The following is a 14,341-nucleotide window of genomic DNA, read 5'->3' as shown; positions in this document are numbered from 1 at the left end:
ATGACTAAGAAACTATGAATATTTTTTCTAAATGCAGGCAGGGAAAACTCTAGTATTCTTCTGAAGATACCCTTGGTTTGCAAGTAATTCTAGGCTTTGATAGTCATTTTGGAAATGAATCTTTCCTCTTGTAGCTTCCTATATATCTACTATAGTATATTTCCTCACTCCTATAGAAACTCTTGTACATTCCTACAGAAATTGGTTTCAAGAGCTTGGCACACCTCCTGTAGTAGTGACACACCTTTTTTGGATTTTTAAAGAATTTTGCAAGAAGTATAAAATTATAGTGTATTCAATTGAATTATAGTTGGTTGATATTGATGTTTGGGGAAGGGTTTGGTGTGTACAGGTGAGCTGGCATGCACCTAGCCCTTCATACTCCACATTTACCTATATGATTGCATGGTAATGGTCCACCCTTCTAGGTATTGTTTGTTCTTAATCCAATTCTTCTCTGACACTATGGATGTCTTTTAAGATAAAAGTGAGGCTCTCTACTAAATATCATTGAGACTCCCTGCTAACTAAATTTGGTTGTATAGACCTCTTCCTTCTACACTTTTAAGGTTTCCCTAGACTTAGAATAGGTTGGAAGGTGAGGTTTGAGAGGTGCGTACATGTGCCTTACCATGAGTGTTTTTTGTAACATGGATGTTTATGTTGTATATTTGATTATGGTCTTGAGGCCTTTGCTAAATATTTCACTACAGTGGTTTCCTTGGACACTTTTTCTAACAATTTTGATGCTTCTTCTACTTGTTGTGGATGATTTTATTGTTATAGTTTAATACTTTGGTATTCTATTACTATTTCCACTTGATAAGGGATCCTATAGAAATGTATAGGAGATCTTGTAGTTTCCCAAGGCCTTTTTTATTTCCTTCTAAATATGTTGTAACCGGTGGCATGTAGTGGATTTTTCAAACATGATGGAGACTTGGGCTTATATGGCTTCTGAAGACTACTACAAGACTTTTCATTTCCTATAATAATCATATAAGCTCCTTAGACTCTTGATTTTACTTTTATGACCCATCAAAAGTCTTTGATAATTTAGAGGGGAGTTAGTGGTGGTGTTGGAGATGTTTTTGCTTGTTACTAATAGGGAAACGTGAGAATGTCAAGCCACTATGGATGGAAATTGAGGGATAGTGAAGCAGAGAATGAGAGTTGATAGGTGTTGATGGAGTGAATGAGTGTTAGGATTACTTGGGTGCCTTCCTTTTTCTTGTAGGTGAAGAAAAATTCTTAACAATGTCCTTTCTATTAATATTATAGCATCATGTAGCATTACAAGACCTTCTTGTAGCAACTTATAATAATGACGAACAAAATAGTAAAGGACTTGGGAATGATGAGTGGAGGTTGTGGATGGTTGGGTAATGGATGAGAATGATTTGGAGAGGCTTCCTTATCTTTCTAAGCGTGAATGTACTTGTTATTAGTGCCATATGTGCAGGTTTTCCTATATGTTTTGCTTTTATATTTAATATGGTACCTTGATATTCATTAGAGTAAGTAAAACAAAGTTTATTTATATCATATTTCCCTTTTTATTCTTTTATTATTTTGTTTTTTTTTTTAGGCCCACTAGTTGTCTCATGGAGGTTTTTAGCTAGTAGGCTTGTCCTAGCTGCCTCCAAGGAGGTTTTTAACTAGGTATATTTTATTGCTTCTTTTCTTTCTTTTTCTCAAGCTCACACGCTACCTCAAGGATGTTTACAGCAAACAATCCTGCCTCAAGTGCCTAAAAGGTGGTTTTCACATGAGGGATTTTGTTCCTTTTTTTTTCTCTTATTTTTTATTTTTCCTTATTTTCCTTCCTAACCAAACTTTGAATGGATTGGGAGCTTCGATGCTTTCAATCATGTTCAATTCTCTTCTTATTGAATGAATAAATTCAAACCTTGAGAGGGAATTCTATAAAAATTCAACATGTACACATCATTACGAGTGGGATTAGTTCTTTGTCTATGGTCATCATCTGAGCTAAGCCATTATCATGGAATTTCTCATGTAGATAAGGTCCCATCCATTTGGACATGATTTTCCCTTTACAATCCTAGAACCTAGATTCATATTAGAGGGCCCAATCGCCCTCTTAGAAGGCTCTAGTTCTAATATGTTTATCATGTCATAATTCCTTTCCAATTGAACCACCTTGGTGTGCATTAGGGATTTCATTCTAAACTCATCAAGTGCATTTAGTTGTTTCACTCTCTCTCTTATGCCTTGGTGAGATCCATGTCAAGTTGTGTTGAGATTATTAGCATGTTATATTCAAAATCAATGGGTAGTAGGGCCTTCTTTCCATATACCAACTTAAAGTGGGTGAACCCAGTAGTGGTCTGACAAGTGGTGTTGTAGGCCCAAGTGGCCTCAACAAGCCTTTTTCCCAATCTCTTCTGTTGTAGCTAACTACCATAGTTAGAGTGCTTTCCATTGCTCTATTAGTCACTTTCACTTTCCCATTTTCTTGAGGATGATATGAGGTGAATTTTCTATGTGTGATATGATGCTACCTCATGATCCCCTCTATTAGATTGGAAGTGAGCTAGGAGCATTGGTTTGTCACTAGTTCTCTTGGGAGAGCAAATTTGTAGAAGATGTTTTCCTATGAGAATGCTACTAAATTTTTCTTTGTTGTTTTCTTTATTACTTTTACCTCAGCCCACTTAGTCAAATAGTCTATGAACATAATTATGTATCTCTTCTACACATATGGAGGATTAATAGGACCAATGAATCCCATGCCCCACTTCCCAAATGGCTAAAACTTCACTTTAAGTTGTAAAGGAACGTCATGCCTCTAAGTAGGCTTCCCCATCTCCAAAAGATAATCACATTTTGTAGTGTATCTATGGGAATTTAGATGAAGGGTAGGAAAATGATACTTTGTTGTAAGGATTTTGTAGGAAGTCCTGTTAATAAAAAGAAATCCCCCATAGGATCCATCATGAAAAGTCGATAGAATGTCATAAACCTCATATTCATTCACACATCTTCTCATGATTAGATAAGGCCCCAACATGAATAGGCTACCCCCGATCCAAGTATAGGGAGAAACATTTCTAAAAATATTAGTCTTCTCCTTTGAATACAGATGTGGGAAACATTGGCAAGCATCTAGAAAGTTTGCTATGTCAGAAATCCATGGGGACAATAGTGAAATGGAAAAATGGTGCTCATCAAAGAGTTGGTCATCCACCATCTCTTCATCCTTTATAGATGAAGTTATTCTTAACAAAAATTATACAAAAATATTTTATATCTAATTAACCAAGAACTTACATTGGTTTTATTTACCAGATACTTAATTGTTGCACGGTCAATATGTACAAAAACATGATAACCAATAATGTAGTGCATAAGGCTTATTCAAAGAATATACAACAACTAGAATTTATTTTTCAGTTACTATGTAATTAAATTCACCTTTGGACAAGTTCTTGCTAATGATATAAAAAACATAAGACAATTTAACTTCAAGCTACCCCAGTGGTGCCCCAATTGGTTTTTTGATGCATTTGTATAGATGTGGAAGGGAAAGCCCCAATTTGGGCCTCTAAGCACTGGTGTAGTTGCCAATTTATATTTTATCTCTTCAAATTATTTCTAACATAACTTTGTTTGAGAGAATTCTGAATCTTTTGTTATGAAAGAAAACAAAGGTGAAGAAATCTTGTTGAAATCCTTGATGAATCTTGTATATTATCTAGAAAGTCCTTAAAAAATTCTAATATCTTTCCATTTCTAAATAACAGCAACATTTTTATAAATGGATATTTTATTGGTATCAAATTAAATTCCTTCTACACAGAAAAGGTGCCTTATCCTAGTCTTTAGGACTGATGTGGATTTGATTATACTTTCTGAATCCATCCAAAAATGAAAAGAACATTTTTCCTAAAAGAACATCGAAGACATGGTCGATAAAAGGTAAGTGAAGGTGGCCTTCTTGGTGTCTTTTTTGATTTCCTTGTATTCCACATGGATTATATATTTTCCATTCCTCTTAGGGACAATGACTAAGTATATACCCATTCACTATCTTCGATTGGATAGAGAACACATGCATTTAATAATTTATGCAATTCTTCTTTTATAATTTCATTTAGCGTATGGTTCATTCACCTTGAGGGTTGGCAAACATGTTTTTAGTCTTATCTGATTTATATGTCATGGGTACACATAGGTGGACTCCCTTCATTCCCTTGTAACCCCATTAACAAGAATCAATAGTTTTCCTCAAAACAATGAGCATTTTTTCCTCTCGATCAATCCAAAGGAAGGAGTTAATTTTAATAGTTTTGGAGGGGTTGATCTTTATATTTTTGGCATGATTTTGGTATAAACCAACAATGATAAGATATACCCAATAACTATCTTGAAAAAAACTAGGATTTCTTATAGATTCATCCCTCAAGCCATAAATATTCATCGCAGTAGGATATTTATATTGCATAAATTTGCCAATCATATTATCTTCATCTAATTGTCTACTGCCAATTATGGTTTCTAATGTACATATAGGGTAAGGTGATGAATGATAAAGGTCTTCTTCTTCCTCCTCTACCTAAATAAGAAAATCACCCCAAATGATGGATTGAGAAAGGGGATATAATACAAGTGTCTTTTATTTTATTTTATTTTATTTCCCATTTGTGATTGTCATATTACTAGCTCTACAACTGATATTCACATTGATAGTGGCCAATTATGGTCTTCCTATGATAAGAGAGTAACCATTAAACTTGGTTTTGGGATGAATAACAAGGAAATATATAGGGTACTCCCAATAATCAATGGAAACCATGACATCTTTAGTGATTCCTTTTGGTGCTATTGTGGATCTATCAACAAGTTGTAATACCATGGTAGTTTCCCTAGGGATCCTTGGATATTAAGATGAAGAATAGTCTCCTTGGTCATGACATTTATTATAGCCCTTAATTTAATGAGAGTGTTGGGTATTACATTATAATTAATTTGCACATCTACTACTAGGATTATAGGATCTAAATACTTTGGTATGATGGCCTTCCCAAGGATAAGATCAACTAGCTTCCTTATAACATTGATTGTAGGGGAATCTCTCTTTCTCCTTCCTAGATTCCTAATGCATTCCTCTTTTATGAATCTATTCTATATGAGAACCTCTTTGATGGCTCATAGGAGGGGAATATTGAAACTTAAATGTTTTAGTTCTCCCAAAATTTCAACTTCTTATGGGGTGTGTGTTTTAGGATGGATCAACCTTTTAGGATAAGGAGGCTTGTTGACTTGAGCTTGATCCAAGATCTTTTACTTGAAGATGCATCAGAATTACATGAAATAGAGCTTATTAACCATGGAACTTAAAATCACATAAAACAATGTGGAAATAACAAGGTAAGAGTGAAACCATGACACAAATATTTTATTATGGAGTTCGTCCAATTTGGACTATGTCTTCGAGCCCTGCTCAGTAGTGGGGAGGCCTTCTTTAATTAAGTGGCATAAAAAGAGATAAAGTACAAGAAACATTCATTTACAATCCTTATACCTCCAATCTGGAAGATGGATGAAGAATGGAGAGCCCAAATTCAGAAACAAACAGTACCACCGAAATCCTGGCGAAAAATCATACAAAAATGCCTATCTAAACACCCAATTTGGATAATCGGGCTTTCTGCACCCTCTCGAAACCCCCCTGCTACTCAAGGTGAGGTCCCAGCCTGTTGCCAGGTCAGGTTACTACTGCTCACAATTTTTTCTGAACTATTCTCCTAGTCCTTTCCCTCTTTCTCCGACGCAGATAGTCCTTCATATATGTTCGAAGTAAATCTCTCAATTCCCGGGAAGTTCTAAACCAATGACAAGTTTAACATGTGGGTATGTTTTATTTAATACAGAGGATCTTGGGTTCCACATAATATGCGAAAACAAACCTTATAAATATGGAAAAACTCTTAACTTCACATTTAACCTAGTGGCCTTTTACTATCAGCTTTTTTCCTGTCAGGGTTTCCAGTCAGCGGACAGACTAAAATCCCATACATCAAGAACCCTGCAATAATCACGGACCCGACGAACTATTAACAATGATATATAATATTTTGATTTCGGGAGTCCATATCACAAATTGTAATTGGTGGAAACCAAATTTAGTACAACATGCAACTGCTTCCCCTTTGTGAAACGCGATTGCGATCTCACAAATTGCAACTTAACTCTGCGATTTGATATATCGCATACCAACCAGTACTTGCTTGGGGCTGATTTTCTTTAAGTCGCAACCTCTTCCTTCTATGACTTGTAATATGTGAGACCAATGGTAGCCTGCCACTTGGCGCTTCCCCATTTGCTAAGAGTGTTTGCCATGTCATCTCCTCCTGCCACTTGTCCAAGTTAAACATAAACTTTGAGTTGCTCTAACTTCTTCATTTCAACTCAGATTTGAGTGTCGTTTGCACCATTGGAATCAGGATGATGAGCACTTTGATATAATTCTAGGTTTATCCAAATTTTGCCACTTAGAATTTTTGATCTTTTTACCAAGCCATTGGTACTTTTTTGAAGATTCACTTGGATCAATCCTCTCCACTAAGAGCTTTTGGACCACCAAAATCCCTTTCAGTCAATTGGCAAGTGAGGATATTTCTCCCTCACATTTTTCTTCTCCATCCACCAAGCTATACTCGGATGCATTCCTTTGAAGCCCACAAGAATGTACTCCACCAAAAGCATTCACACATCCAGCACACTGCCTGTGTCCTCGCCAAACCACACTTTCAACCACCTACACGCAAAGCAAGTACATCCTTTGCAATGATATACAAACCATAAATGGCTCAAACAACCCCTCACTTGCCAAGATTTTATAGCACACACCCTTTGGTCAAGGATTACATAATAAAAACCAATACCTCAACTACTCATAAGAAAAGGCCACAAACATCATTGTTGCATTTTGAAGTGATGGAAAACACATCATCACTTTTACATTTACTTGCAACGCATGATTTACAAATCGTGGCCATAACAAGCTACTATATCTAAAAAACCCATATTTTACTTAATAAAGAAGAATGCCATGAATGTGGTGGATTCGTTTGTTGAGAATTTTCACCCATTGGCTTCTTTATTGATGCTTTCTTGGCATGGAACATATGACATGTGGCTCCTTGGTGTCCCACCTCGTTGCAGTGACTACAATGATTCTTTCTCCTCCAAACATTGCAGGTCATCTTGGAGCATTTTCCTTTGATGTGCATCTGATAAGTGTTCATGGATCTTGTCACTGGAATGTGATGAGGTGCCCTCATCATCTGTCGTGTGTGGGCACTGGTTGTTTTGGAACATTCCCCAACTTCCTTCCTGACATGCCCAAGTCCTACATGATGAGGCAATTCCTCCACTTTGATGTGGTTTACGATGCCCTTGCCACTAATGCCAAGGCCCTTACCCTCATACCCCATTTTATTCAATAGTTTGTATCTAATAACTGTAGTATGTTTTTCAAAAATAGAAAAATCATCATCAGGAAAGATACATGAAATCGAAGAATCACTTTTTACCTCAAGGTGGTTATGTTGTAGCTTTCCCAAGGCTTCGTCCTTCACTTGCAATTGGCGTAGAAACCTTTTTTTCTCATTTTCTGCTTCATGTAGGAGTCTCCTTAGCTTAGTATTCTCTACTTGAATGCTTTGGTTGATATCCTCAAGTTCCTAGAGCCATGCTGCATTGGGTGTCCTTTTCATATTTGATACAATATCTATTGAAACTTTTGTTTCATCACCTGAATAGGAACCAAAATAAACGGGTCCATCTGCTACGATCCCAAGAGTTGCGATTTCCCTTTCGTCACCAAAATCTGACCCCGGGTTAGTTGGTCAACCTTGTGTAATTCCCACAGTTGTTACCTTCTCATCTTCCTCTGATTCAAACTCATGATCTTGTTCATGGTGGTAGTTGTCTTCTGCCTCTCATTTCTGTCATTCCTCTTAGGCCTTAGATCAAGGTGCAGTTTCCAGTAGTTCTCTTCGTTGTGTCCCTCTTTCTCACAATGTGTACAAGAGGGGTTTTCCACTCTTCTCTTGGTCATTGTGACTATTTTTAGGTGTTCATTTTGTTCATGTTTCCCCCCGCTTTCAAGATGCATGGCCTTCACACTGGCCTCATCGATAACGGCAAGCTTGAACAATAATAATGAATGCCTTATGTAACTATGTAAGGAACCGATATACTTATCTATAATCTCTAGTGAATCTAATGGAATGCTCAAATTCAATGCTTGTTTCCTAATTTAATTCTTCGGTGAAGTTTTGCACAATTTAACCGTTGCTTTGCCTTAGATGCTGCCATTTCATTCATTATTTTTGTTTATATCCCATAGGGTAAAACTGATTCTTCAATGTAGAAACAAAATTTGACCATAAGGAAAGAACGTTACCCACATTTTTTTTGCCTTGCAATCTGCTCTCCCACCAAACGAGAGTGGTGCCACTTAGTCGAAGGGATGCCAATTGGATCTTTGCCTCATCTTCTTCGATTTGTTGAATTTGGTAGTAGACCTTAATAAACCTAATCCAATTGTCCAACTTTTCTACATTACATTGTCCAGCATACATATCAAGTCAAATTTGACATCTAGTGTAAGGAAAGGTTTCTCAGATGTACGTCTGGAATCATGATTAGAGTGATGAGAACTATCACTTGAAGAAGGAGTGGGAGGAGGCTCTTCTCCACCACCTTCATGATTTTCTTATCCATTTTCATCATCATATTTCTTCTCGTGCCTAAGTGCCTTCTCATACTCTAAAAACAACTTGTCCACTTTCTCTGCCATATTGTAGAATACCATGTGGAAATTTTGTTCCTCTTCCCAACGATCTTCTTCATTTTCCATGTTTATTCTTCATTATGCACGTCTTGCTTCAAGATCAAAGGAATTAAGTGTTCCTTCTCCTTTTTGCATCTTGTTCCGGGTTAGCATATACTCATGCAATTCGCATCGACAAAGACCTGCTTTGATACCAAACTTGATCCAAGATATTTTACTTATAGATACATCAGAATTACATGAAACAGAGCTTATTAACCATGGAACTTAAAATCACATAAAACCATGACACAAAGATTTGATTATGGAGTTCGTCCAATTTAGATTACGTCTTTGGGCCCTGCTCAATAATGGGGAGGCCTTCTTTCATTAAGTGGCATAAAAAGAGATAAAGTACAAGCAACATTCATTTATAATCCTTATACCTCTGAGCTAGAAAATGGATGAATAATGGAGAGCCCAACTTCAGAAATAGACAATACCACCGAAATCCTAGCAAAAAATCGTACAAAAATGCCTATCTGAACACCTAACGGATAATCAGGCTTTCTGCACCCTCTCAGAAGCTCCCTGTTGCTCAAGTGAGGTCTCGGCCTGCTGCCATGTTAGGATACTACTACACATGATGTTTTATAAACTATTCTTCCATTCCTCTCCTACTTTCCCCAATGCGGATAGTCCTTTAGATATGATGGCAGTAAATCTCTCAATTCCTAGGAAGTTCTAAACCAATGACAAGTTTAGGAGGCAGCTTTGTTTTCTTTAATACAAAAGATCTCGGGTTCCACATAATATTTGTAAAAAAACCTTACAAATATGGAAAAACTATTAACCACACATTTTACCCGACGACCTTTTACTATTGGCGTTTCTCCCATCAGTGTTTCCAATTAGGGGACATACTAAAAGTCCATACATTAGGCCTCGTGAGATAACCGTGAATCTGACGAACTATTAACCGCTATATATAGTATGTTGGGTCCAAGAGTCCATATCGAAAATTGGAATTGGCGGAAACCAAAATTAGTACAACATGCAATTGATTCCCCTTTGTGAAAGACGATTGCGATATCGCAAATCGCAACATAATTATGTGATTGCGATATATCGCATTGCAACCAGTCCTTTCTTGGGGCCGATTTTCTTTAAGTCGCAGCCTCTTCCTTCTGTGATCTGCCATATGCAAGACCAATGGTAGCCTGCCACTTGGTGCTTCCCCATTCGTTGAGAGTGTCTTCCACGTCATCTCCTCCTGCCACCTGTGCAAGTCAAACATAAAATTTGAATTACTCTAACTTCTTCATATGAACTTGGATTTGAGTGCCGTTCACACCATTGTAATCATGATGAAAAGAACTTAGATTCGATACTAAGTTTATCCAAATTCTTCCACTTTGAATTTTTTAGCCTTTTACCATGCCACTGGTACTTTTTTGAAAATCCACCTGGACCAGTGCAAGATCTTCCTTCTATTCTTCTAAATCCTCTATTGTATAAGTTAGATGAGAATTTGGAACTAACTTCCTCGACCTAAGGTCAATTTCTTGTATTTCTAGAGCATGGGTTAGGTAAGATGTCTCTCTAGTATAGACTAGATAGTATGGCTTGTTATTGGGATTTAGGTTATGTTGAGCATGATTTTCTAGTTGTATTGGAGGATTATTTTGGGGTAATTGTGGGTATTGAGGAGGAGGAATCAAAGTAGGCAGTTGAGCTTCTTGAGGCTTCCACCCTATGGATGGATTACCTCATTTAGAATGTTGGTGATGGTATGGCTGCAAAATAGGGATGACATGGCCAGGACGATAGGGCCATGGAGTGAGCATAAACCAAGGTGAAGTGATAGGTGGATACCAATGTTGAAAATGTGCAGTATAATTTGTATTGAAAGAGGAGGGTTAGTTCATATATCAATGATATGGTTTGGGGCCTTATGGCCTCTTTTGGTTAACAAAGTAGAGATACTCCATGCCCCTTTCTACTTCTTGGTACATAGCTTTCAAACCTAGAAAAGAGGGAAATTTGCCAATTGAGTGACTCTCTTCACACACAGAACATATCCCTATGACATCTAAGGGACACTCATTCCTAGTATGTCTTTTAGTGCATCTAGGGAAAAATATAGGTAGTTCCCTATCTACTTCTTCTTGTTTCTTCTTAATCTGTAGTGTGCCCATCTGCATAGAAAAAATCTTTAAGAAATAATTTTTTAAACCTTATAGCATACCTCTTATTTTGTTCTTGGTGATTGAGATGGAGGAGGGACGACTTAGTACACCCTGATTAGTTCTACCTCTTTTTTTCACAACTCTAGAATTATTTTTCAATATTACCTTCATGTCTTCATAATTGAGCTCATAAATATCTCCATTGGCCAACATGTTTAGGGTATCCATTAGTTCTTCTTTGAATCCTTAGAGTAGGACTAATTTTAGGGAATCTGGATCAAGAGTGAAGTTACATGCCCTCTTGTAGCTGTGATGGAATCGTTCCTCGAAATGTTTAGGGGCTCATCTAGCACATGATACATTCTAGCTATTTCATCCTTTGTGTCCATTGCTCTACAATAATTATTGCGATTGGTGTTGAAATCTTGCTTCATTTCTCTCCATGAAGTGATTCTACCACCTTCCGGGCTCATAAACTATCGAAGGGATACATCATTCAGGGTAAAAGGATACACCTTGATTTTCTACTCATTTGCTGTATAATCATATGTCCTCTAGACTATAAAAATTTCAAACATGAATTTGTCAGGGTATTCAATAATTAATACATGGAAGTGTGGGAGAGAGAATGGGGTAATATTTTTCTTTTTGGCCTCTCAATTTGTTTCCATGATAGGAGAAACTTTAACCTACCTATTTCTAGCCATGATATCAATGAGTGAAGGAGGAACTTCTACCCTTGCAATATCCTTACTAATCCTATCTTTCTCACCTAAAAAGGACTCTATATCCTCTAGGGATAAAATAGGAGGCTCATAGTTAGCAAAATGATATTTTCTACTTGTGGTAGTGGGGTTATTGATAAAATATTTCTTGTATTTTCCTTGCTTCTATGAGACATATAGAGAAATATTTTTTTGTTAGAGAATATGTTGTTTCATGAAAAGTATAAGCATATAGAAATTTGATACCACTTCATTATGGATTGTGTGCAATGCAATATTTCCAAGTTATAGTACATACCAACATATCAACAAGTAGCAGATATACTAATGAATGCTTTCAGGAAGGCGGGGTTCATCTTCTTCAAAGACAAGTTGGGTGTTATGAAGAAAACATTGTAGAGTTGAGGCTTCTATGATCCATAACAAGTTTATGATAGATTTTTCGGCGAAAATCACATGAGAAACCATTTGTCGACGTGTTTCGAACCAACCAGTGTGGTTCATCGTACACAAACTAACATTTGTCCAAGGTACACAAACTAACACTCCCTCTAAGAAAACATTATTTTCTAAGAGGGAGTGTTAGTTTGTGTACCTTGGACAAATGTTATAGTCTTAGATTGTGCTTATGATGTTAGGGAACACATTTTATCCAATACCCAGAAAAGGTTTTGTGAGAAAAGGACTTGATTATATTTAATTAAGCAGTTAATTAATTTTACTATGTCTAACTTAGGGAAATAAGCTTAAGTAATTAGTATTAATTGGGGTAAATGATTTTCCTCTAGAGACTTCTGAAAAAATAACATGATTCGGGTAATATTATATTAGCTATAAATTGAGATTAGATCATGGTCATTGATTCATTAACAATAGATTATAAGAGAAAAATGAAGGGAGTTTGGAGAACATATAGAGACACAGAGTTGCACTGATAGTAAGAGCACACAGCAACACAAGGCCATGAACAATAGGGTTTTCAACAAATATTGTCATGATTCTTCACAAAGATGCCTAAGGATAACTGGAGATCAATTTTTTTGTAGTGGGAAGTTGATTTTCTAGCAGTGTGAGTTGCTTGAGGGAGGGGTGAAAATTACCCTAGTAGGAAGTGTAAATTGTTCAATGAGGTTGAAATTCTAGAGCAAGGAGAATTGTTGGAGAGATTGATTTGCACAGGAGGATTTATTTTCATGTAGAAGTTGATATTTTCTATTGGAGGCTGATTTGATTTTCCCAACCAGGGAAAGTTGCCATGAGGGTTGATTTTATCTGTCAAGCCATATGTGTTAGCCAGATTGAGCTTTAGAGGGAGGAATTTTTTTTATGGTGGGATGAATTGCTTCCAGGAGGTCAAGGAGACTTGCAGAAGTGATCAGAATAATTTTCCAAAGGTTTTCCATTTTACACGAAATAGTTGTGATATTTTTTCTAAATAATTTAATACATAAACCCCTCATCTGCAAAACCAGTTTTCCCTTCGGGGTTTTCCAGGGACATTTATCCAAAAACATTGGTGTCCACTATTTGTGTTTGTGTGCATAGTTTTCTTAGTTCTTGTGGTTTATTTTTTTTGTGAAGCTGTAGTTGTGATTTATTCATTATTTTCCACAAGCTAAATATAGAAGACAAATAATCTAAACAAATAAGAGAACAATAACTAGTAATTGCAACAAAATTTAAAATTTTAGATTCACTGCTTACCTTAGATTAATCACTATCTTCTTTTGAGTAGAATCTCGTCTTCCTTTGAGTCTTCTTTTTGCATTTTCAATCTTGATCTCTTTCCTTCTGCTCTTTCTCCTTTACTTACTTCTTAGCATTAGTGTATGGGAATTTCAAGGAAAAATGTGTTACTCTACAACAATCAAAACACTTAAAATTCATCTTACCTTTATACTTTCTTGAGCCTCTCTTAATTTTTCTTAGAAACTAGACCATCTCTTAATCTAAGTCACAATTGGAGAAATATTGGTGCCCTTTTTTATCTTTGTACTTCTTCAAAACTTTGATTTCTACTTCCTTCAATTCTAACATTTCACCTCTAATATTCATCTCATAAGTAGTGAGAGTTCTATGTAGTTTCTCCATTGTCGAATTCTTCAACTCTAGCATGTCTTTATGGCTAAAATCTTAGTGTTAAATCTCACTAGGAGTGATATTAAAACCTTATAGACAAGTACCTCTTCTTTAATGTATTAATTAAGCTCTTTAATCATATTTTCAACTTCGTCAACTCTAAGGAAGTATACTACAATGGTTTCATCCTCATTCATTCTAAGACTCCCAAATTTCACCCTATAACTTTGGAGTTTGGCTTTCTTTACCTCGTCATCTCCTTCATAGGAACATCCAAGCTTTTGCTAGGTTTCCTTAGCCAATTTGTAGTTCATCACCTTTACCAGGTTAGATTGGTTAAGACCATCCACAATCACATTCTTGGCCTTTTTCGTTAATGTTGTAGGCTCTCATTGCATTAGGATATATTAGTGGAGTCATTGGAACTATGTATCGATATTCTACATAGACTTGGGCATCCACCCCAAGAGACATGAAGTATGCTTCCATTCTAACTTTTCAAAAAAATAAGTAACTACATCAAATACTTGTACTCTACTTGA

This window comes from Pinus tabuliformis, chromosome 5_2, assembly GCF_031772625.1.
Source record: "Pinus tabuliformis cultivar Carrire ecotype Pingquan chromosome 5_2, CPIR1, whole genome shotgun sequence".
In the NCBI taxonomy this organism is placed as follows: Eukaryota; Viridiplantae; Streptophyta; class Pinopsida; order Pinales; family Pinaceae; genus Pinus; species Pinus tabuliformis.
Note: the sequence above shows the minus strand (reverse complement) of the source record.